The sequence below is a fragment of the Oratosquilla oratoria genome, chromosome 19 (assembly GCF_046742065.1).
Source record: "Oratosquilla oratoria isolate Oo_2021 chromosome 19, ASM4674206v1, whole genome shotgun sequence".
NCBI lineage: Eukaryota > Metazoa > Arthropoda > Malacostraca > Stomatopoda > Squillidae > Oratosquilla > Oratosquilla oratoria.
This window is the reverse complement of record NC_134795.1, coordinates 28175695-28185694: the sequence shown is the minus strand read 5'-3', so window position 1 is coordinate 28185694 and position 10000 is coordinate 28175695.

The following is a 10000-nucleotide window of genomic DNA, read 5'->3' as shown; positions in this document are numbered from 1 at the left end:
GGATGCAAAAAAAAATTATAATAATAATAAAATAATAAATAAAAACTATAATAATGTAAATAACAAATAAAATACATATATAAATGCATACGTATAGTTAAATAATTAAAGAAACAGGTAAATAGTAAATAATGATAAATTCACATATAACTAATATAATAACTAATAATAAATGAAAATCAAACAGACAAATGATAACAAAACAAAAACAAATAATATAAAATAGATTATAATCACTCCAGCATCTTGCTTAGGTGTTTATCTAAATGATTCTTAAAGCTTCGAACTGAACTACATTGCACTACCTGTGCAGGAAGTTTATTCCATTCATTAACTACACGGTTGGCAAAGTTATTTCTACCTACTTTCAAATTGAATCTATTTCCGGACAGTTTGAGACCATTGTTTCTTGTCGGATTCTCATTCAATGTGAAAATTTTATCACTTTTGATGTCGTCAATTCCTTTTAGAATCTTAAAGACCTGTATCAAGTCATTTCTGAACCTACGCTTTTTTAGGGAAAATAGATTCATATGTTTTAGTCGATTTTCGTATGATTTTTTTTTATTTTATTTTATTTGGAATCAGTTTTGTGGCTAACCGTTGTACTTTTTCCAGTCTGTCAATGTCTTTAATGAGATTCGGTGACCATACGGAAACATATTCCAAATGTGGACGAACTCACGATTTATATAGCTTGTTAATGATATATGCATTTTTAAAATCAAAAGATTGCGCAATCAGTCCTAGAATTTTATCTGCCTTCTCTGAGGCGGAAATGCACTGCTTAGATGATTTGAGGTCGTTACTGATAATTACGCCGAGATCTTTTTCACTATCCACTTTTGTTAACGAATTTTCAAATAACTTGTAATCGTACTTACTGTTATTTTTACCTATGTGCATTACCTTACATTTACTTGTGTTAAATTTCATTAGCCACTTTTCAGACCATTGCTGTAATTTATCTAAATCTTCTTGAATATCTAATTGGTTTAAGTGATCATTTGCCATTCCGCACAGTTTTGTATCATATATATATTTAGGTATGTATATACATATATATATATATATATGAATATATATTTAAGAAGAAAATTAGTAACTGCGAAAAGGCTGTGGTGTTCAATATATATATATATGGGATTGAATGGGTGGGAGTGGTTTCTATGCCTTTTTCTTTTGGCTACCTCCCGGGTGCGGGGGAACAAGCTTGGGTACATACATATATATATATATATATATATATATATATATATATATATATATATATATATATATATATTGGCGTGTGTGTGTGTGTGTGTGTGTGTGTGTGTGTGTGTGTGCGTGCATGCGTGTGTGTGTGTGTGTGTGTGTGTATTGTCTCTAATCATAATGAAACAGATTACGGCCACATTGAGCGAGCTTGGTAAGGTTCTCATTACTCCTTTACTAGACAAAGTCCCCCGGGGGAGAAAAAAAAGGGAGGAGGAGGAAGGGAGGGAGGGAGGTGAGACGTCGAGTTCTGCCACGACAGCGACGGTGGGATAAACAAGAGCAGGAGCGAAACAGATCATCTCTGTGGATACGAAGGTTTTATGTGTAAGCAAACACCCGTAACTCGCTTTCGCCTTCGTCATTATGCTCGTAAATCATGAGTCCTTTGTCTACGTGCATGACGCAATGCGTGCATGACCGGTAATGAAGCTTCCACGCATGCGCGGGCGTGCGCACACACACACACACACACACACACACACACACACACACACACACACACACACACACACACACACACACACACACTCACACACACACACACACACACACACACACACACACACACACACACACACACACACACACACACACACACACACACACACATTATATGAGCTCTGAGCTCTCATCTGGGAGTGTAATTACTGTCGTTCATTTACCCAGCAAGTGATCCAAGACCTTGATGAAACACACACACACACACATACACACGACTCATGGCGCAGTGGTTAGAGTTTCCGGCTGCCACTACGGAGGGCCAGGTTTGAATCCCGCCCAGGGCTGAAATAATTTCAGTATCGTTATAATACGGGTTGGTACTATAACTCACGTGGGCGGGAAGTCGGGTGTGTGTGTGCGTGTAAGGTCATATATGAGCTCTGAGCTCTCATATGGGAGGGAAATAGCTGTCGATTACGAGTCCAACACGTGATCCAAGACTATGATGAAACCATGGTGAATCACACACGCGCGCGCACACATGCACATGTATCTACGAAATTAACTTATTACACCTCTGATCTTGGCACCTTAATTACCTGGTTATTTAACTCTAAAAGCCATTTATTAAAAGAAGTAATGGAAATGCAAATTACTTCTTTTTTATGGTAGTTTATGTCAGACGACCATGGTTGGTCTATTGAGATTAAACCTCTCAGTAATCTTCTGCGTCAATTCTTTGTTTCTTCGGACTTTAGATAAACCGTTTTATCCATCAGCGTTGCAGGACTTATGCTAAGGAGGAGGCAAGAGAGAGGGAAGAGAGAGATAGAGAGGGAGAAAGAGAGAGAGAGAGAGAGAGAGAGGGGGGGGGAGAGTCAGTGCCAGACAGACAGACTTGATTGCCTCTTGAGGCTGAAATGAAGTTCCTTTGGGCCTCTGTGTGAGGCCCGGGCGCAATATGTGGTTGCGTTGAATCTCACTCATAACCTATGCTACGTGTTGACCAAGCGACACCCACAAACACGCTCGCACTCGCCACAGTAATACAAGATCTGCATGATGATGATGATGTGACGACCAGGATGTGAAATTTTATTCACTCCCCGGATAATATCGCTAGCGTTTACTCGTCAGGAAATATCGAGAAAGGAGTGTCGCTTTATTGAAGTGTTCTTTTAGCTAGATAAACCTCTTGCCTTTAGTCATAAGTTGATGAAACGACTGAGGTTGTGTAAGAAAGAAAATTGTCCTTTCCGGATTATACTTACCTTGGAGCAGTAGTGTGTGTCCAAAAAATGTAATAAAAAGAATAAGTAAATAAATAAATGAATATATAAAAATATATAAAACACTTCACCGTTACGTATAATAAGATATCAAGATTCATGACAAAGGTATAAAAAGATAATGTATCCTGATATGTCTGAATAGATGCAACCATTAAAGCAACAATTTTTCTTTCTCGTGAGTCATATGCTCCTTTAGAACCAGGCAGTTAAGTGTGTGTTTGTGTGCATGTGCGTTTGTGTTTGTTTGTACACAGAAGCATAAATAGGTACCTCCATATGTACATATTTCACGTGAATACAAAGTTCGAATGGGACATTTTGACGACTGCGAAACAAAGATAGTGTGTTTGAAGTCTCTCTTTCTCATGTGAGGTCGTTGCTGTCGGGACCAGGGGTGGGAGGTGGGGCGGGGGTGACATGCTCCTGAAGGAGAACCTGAAGACAGCATAATCATCAGAAATGCAAAGGTCATGCATGTAGAATGTGATAATGAAGGTTCTTATCTTGAAGACCACACACTTGATGTATTGTCGCTGTACATGCAAGTCCCGCTCGATTATCATGAGGAGCAATAAAGTCTTACACTCGGCGTTGTCGCTTAGTTTCTTCGCAGTTTCTATAAGGAGTATATAGTAATACAATTAGACAGTAAACTAAAAAAAACTTATAATCTGTTGCAGAACCGGTTATAATATTTTAGCTTTATAATGCATACTTAGTGCCAAATGTTTCGATCAGCTGCCATTAATTTTTGTTTCCCCTGGATACATACACACATATACGGTATATATATATATATATATATATATATATATATATATATATATATACATATATGTACATATACGGTATATATATATATATATATATATATATATATATATATATATACATATATGTAAATATATACAGTATATGCTAAGATTGTGGTTGCCTTTGAAGATCCGATGACTGCCAATTGACGCGGCTGTCCGCGAGTGCAAGATAAAGGTAAAGGACTTTGGCCGCATCTGGTAGATAACTGGTCTAGGGTACCTCTGTCACATCGGGGCTTTTGTTCTTGGGTGTACAATACGCTTCACAGGAGCCCGAGACACGACAAAGAGGAACCACACTTGTCCAGGAAATGGGCTTTCGGGTCTTGCAATCACCTTCGCCACAGGAGATCGGTGACTTCTGGAACAGGAACTGATGGATCTAGGGTTGTATTATTATTATTTTTTTGTCGACTTTTTCTCTTTTTTTGGCTTTTCTCCTCCTCCTTCTTTTTCTTGTTCTTGATCTTGTTCTTCTTGTTCTTCTTCTTTCTCTTCATTTTCTTCTTCTTTCTCTTCTTCCTCATCTTCTGCTCTATATACATATTCTTCATCTACATATATCTTCTTCATCTGCAATCACTTTCGCCACAGAAGATCGATGACTTCTGGAACAATAACCGATGGATCTAGGGTTATACTGTATTCTTTTTCTTTCATCTTATTCTTTTTCTTCTTTCTGTTCTTTTTTCTTCTTCTTCTTCTTCTTCTTCTTCTTCTTCACCTACATATTTTGAAGAGCGACAGAAATCCAAAAATAAATAAATGAATGAATGAATAAATAAATTAATTAATAACGTAGAAAAATAAATGATAGAGTTTGCTGAGAGCCTCTTCTGAAAAAAAAAAAATAACCACGAATACTCCAGTTTTATCTTATATTTCATTGCTGTGTCAATATGTATATTTTATAGATCTCCCTTCTACTACGGTCGTATTTGTTTGATTCAATCGTTTTATCTGTAATTACTTTGTCTTTACTCATGCGTATGTCATTAAATGTCCGTTTCCCTGTATTTATGTTCGTTCCTCTCATTTACTGTTTCATTTGTAATTAGATACTTAATTACATTGATTTTTTTATTCTTTGCTATTATTTTTCATCATCGTGCGGTTAATGAAGATTTGTTAGAGGATTCCGCTTTGACTTTTCTCCCCCACCCCTCTCTCTCTCTCTCTCTCTCTCTCTCTCTCTCTCTCTCTCTCTCTCTCTCTCTCTCTCTCTCTCTCTCTCTCTCTCTCTCTCTCTCTCTCTCTCTCTCTCTCTCTCTCTCTCTCTCTCTCTCTCTCTCTCTCTCTCTCTCTCTCCTTCTCTTCTTCTTCTTTTTCTTCTTCTGTTTCTTGTGTAAGAGGTCATAAGTTAGAAATTGTTATTGTAGGAAAATAGTCTTCATATCTCACTTCAGAGATTGATAAAGATAAATCATACGAAAATCGACTAAAACATATGAATCTGTTTTCCCTAAAAAAAAAAAAATGTAGACTCAGAGTTGACTTCATACAGGTCTTTAAGATTCTAAAGGCAATTGACAATATCAAAAGTGACGAAATTTTCACACTGAATGAGAATCCGACAAGAAATAATGGTCTCAAACTGTCAGGAAATAGATTTAATTTGGAATTGGGTAGAAACAATATCGCCAACCGTGTAGTTAATGAATGTAATAAACTTCCTGCAGAGGCAGTGCAATGTGGTTCAGTTCGAAGCTTTAAGATTCGTTTAGTAAGATGCTGTAGTGCCTGCCATTTATTTCATATTATTTGATTATTTGTTTGTCGTCAGTTGTCTTTTTATTATTATTTGCTTGATTATGATTTACTATTATTTACATGTCAATTTATTATCATTTGCTATTTATCTTTTTGTTTATTATTTAACTTTATTTATTTATTTTATTTGTTACTATTTATGTTACTATCATTTTCATTCATTTATTTATCATTATAATTTTCATTTTGCATTCGACCTAGTTATGGACCAAAAGGTCTCCTGTCGGCATGATCCTTCTTTCTGAAGAATGTAGATCGGGAATCTTCCTGGGAGTTTGCCAGGGATCGAACTCAGACCATAATGTGGCTTCAAAGAACGTCTTCATCTCTTAAGTCTGAAACTTCTTCACTTTCGATAGAATGTCACAGAAATGAATGCGAGTTGCCTGGCGGCAGTCATAATAAGAGGAGACTTCAACCATGTATGCCATCTCCCTTACCGTGTCCATGTGAGCATGTACATCCAGTGCAGGACCTCTGGCCTGTCCTTTGGTCGACGGTACAACCTCAATTTATCATCGCGGTGATTAATCAAACATTGTAAGATTGTATGACTGACGCATTGACAATAAAATCACGTGTATTCGGACCCAGCTTCGTATATTTCGTTTGCTTTACATGCGCGTTGACTGCCGAGGCAATTTCGCTTGTTTAAATCTTTATTAATATCTATCTGCAGCATCCATCTGTAGTAGTAACGATGCCCAGCAGGCTGTACACACATTCCGACATTCATATTTATTAACAGGGACCTGCATGTGTGCGTGTTATTTCAACACGCGCGGAATGATTTGATGTCATATGTGTCAATATGTATATCTAGATCTGTCAATGTTTATGTTTGTGTTTGGCGCCTGTATTTGGATATATTATACCTGAATATATGTATGTATATGTACGTACATACATGCATATATATATATATATATATATATATATATATATATATATATATATATATACATATATCATTAAAATGAATGGCAAGCTTGTTACGACAGAGCTTCTTGTCGTTCGTTTTTTTTCTCTTTTTCTTAGAGTAATCTTGCCTTCTGTAGGCAGTAACCTTAATAAATCTCTGTATGTCATGTTGTGGAATAACATACATAATTTATAAAAAAAAAAAAAAAAACGCGTTTTCACACCTCTTGGTTCTTCTTCAGTGGCAGGTACGAATCTAAGGGCTGGGCTGGTGTGTGTGGGTATATATGGAACAGGCTGTGGGAATTTGTCTAGTCGTCGGTGCGGGATTTTGTCTGGTCGTCGATGTGGGATTTTGTCTGGTTGGCGTCGCCGGAGCTCCGTGTCGTCCTGTAGGTTGGAGGGTGGCGTGTATCAGTGTTTTTTTGTCTCGTTTTCATTGGGAAATGATCTTCTCACACTTGGTAGGATTTTTAAGTCCTCTAGTTGGGTATTCAATCCCGGGGATAGATCCTTAATATACGAAGCATCTAATATGGGTAAACGTCGTGGGTCTTTGTTGTGATCTATAATCTCCGTATTCTGGGTTAGGTTTTCTCTTCTTAACTTTGCTTGATAGACTTCGCTATGGTGATTTTTTGAAGCGGAAAATAACGAGCAAATCATAGCACTACAACAGAGACTCATAGAAGCCTCAGGTCTTAAGGAAACATGGACTGGAGGTGAAGCTTTTCTTCCTGACGTTTCGTCTATCGACTTTCTCAAAGACGATAGACGAAACGTCAGGAATAAAAACTTCACCTCCATTCCATGTTTCCTTTACCGTGTCTATACAACTTGTTCACATGGATTTTCATCAGGTCTTAACTTTACCATCGAAAACAGTGAAAATGGGTCTCTCCCCTTCCTTGATGTCCTCGTGAAACAGGGGGAAGGATCTTTTCATACTTCAGTTTACACCAAAGCTAGTAACTCCGGACATTGCCTTAACGGACTGAGTGAATGACCACAAAAGTATAAGATCTCAACAATTAGTGCATATGAACGAAGATCCCTTAGCCATTGTAGTAACTGGAAAAATGTGCACCTAAAGCTAGAAAGAGCATCACAAGTCGTAATTAACAATGTTTTAGCAATAGAGACATTGAAAAAGTGACCAAGAAAATAATGGAAAATTGATACGAGGAAATTAAATCAACAAATGCACCAGACAATCCAGCGCAGAACGTTATAAATATATACTACAAATCCTTCTTCTCCACTGCTTACAGGGAGGACGATAGAGTGATGCAACAAATCATAAAGAGAAACATCAAGCCCACTGAATCAAGCTCCAAAATCAATTTCATTATTTACTATCAAAACAAAAAAACCTCGAACCTACTCCTAAGGAACAACACCAGGTGGATCGTCGATGAACTTCAAAAATCTCATGTCGTATATAGGTACACGTGCAAACATAGGAACTGTGGGACCCATCCTACTACCTATATCGGCATGACCACGACGAGGCTCACGCATCGTCTGTCATACCACCTAAACTCAGGAGCAGCTAAAAATCACCATAGCGAAGTCCATCAAGCAAAGTTAAGAAGAGAAAACCTAACCCAGAATACGGAGATTATAGATCACAACAAAGACCCACGACGTTTACCCATATTAGAGGCTTTGTATATTAAGGATCTATCCCTGGGATTGAATACCCAACTAGAGGACTTAAAAATCCTACCAAGTGTGAGAAGATCATTCCCCAATGAAAACGAGACAAAAAAACACTGATACACGCCACCCTCCAACCTACAGGACGACACGGAGCTCCGGCGACGCCAACCAGACAAAATCCCACATCGACGACCAGACAAAATCCCGCACCGACGACTAGACAAATTCCCACAGCCTGTTCCATATATACCCACACACACCAGCCCAGCCCTTAGATTCGTACCTGCCACTGAGGAAGCACCAAGAGGTGTGAAAACGCGTTTTGGCTTTTTTTCTTTTTTATATATAAATTGTGTATGTTATTCCACAACATAACATACGGAGATTTATTAAGGTTACTGCCTACAGAAGGCAAGATTACTCTAAGAAAGAGAGAAAAATACGACAAGAAGCTCTGTCATAACAAGCTTGCCATTCATTTTAATGAAGAATGCTTGAGGGAAAACCTCCTGCCCATTTACACAATGAATATACATATATGTATATATACATATATATATATATACATATGTATAGACACACACATATACACACACACACACGCACGCACACACATATATATAGGTATATATATATATATATATGTATATATGTATATATATGTGTGTGTGTGTGTGTGTGTGTGTGTATATGTATATATATATATATATTTATATATTTATATATATATATATATATATGTATATATGTATATATAAGACGAATAGTAGAAGAGTTTAGTAAAATGAAAAAGGGTTGAAGAGAGTTCATGATGTCAAAGAAATTAAAATGGGAAAATGGAAAAGGAAACCTTTCAATTTATTAGGTCGAAGAAAGTGATTTTATTTCTTTTTCCTTTGTATTCTGTACTTATTTTTCATATTGTCTGTTTTATTTTATTCTATTTCATTTCCAATAATATTGATGATTCGGTTTAACGTCGCGAACTCCCCTCATTAGTAGGCTAGGACAATGCCCCTTACAGAGGACTTTGTATCATGGAATTCGGTGAACCATACCCTTGGTCCGACTCGCTGGTTGCAGGGTTCGGACTGGCGTGAAGGTCTAACCCGTTCAGCCTATGAGCATCCATTTTTATTTATTTATTTATTTATTTATTTATTTATTTATTTATTTTTATTCCTAGGGTAATGTAAATCTACCAGTTGAAGCTCAGTTTCCAATCTCCAATGCTTTTATCCTTGAGGACAATATCACATTCATAGAAGAAGTGTTTAAGGAGGTTAGGAGAAAGGGATCATAGAAGATAAGAATATTCAGCGTTTTTCTTTGAATAGATTTCTAATCCTAATAGAATACTGCGTAAATCTGGTCCATAGGGATGTTACTCGTTTACAAGAGTCTGTAGAGATTGAATATTGAAAGCTAGTGAAGATAAAGTATATGATTAAAATTTCAGTACGATTAGAAAGTATTCAATCTCATATAGTTCATTTGCTGAAGAATAGATGATAATTATATCAAAAAGATTAAAAACGAAGAAAAAATTTGAGTCAGAAATCGGTAAATTTAAATGTAAGCTCCAAAAAATTAGATAGCTTTGTTACCCAATCCGCTAAAAAAAATGAAAACATGAAATTAATTGAAAAATAGAATTGTATAATTCGAGTAAAATCAGTTGAAAAAGTTGGTTGCGGGAAAACAATGATAGAATTTGGTGTTTAGGAGATTATTGCTGGAAACTGGTTAACCCTTTGCCTAACTATTAACCACGTCACGGAATGGCCTCTTTTCAATAAACGCGTTAGAAGAGTTAATGTTGTTTATCTAAAGGCAATA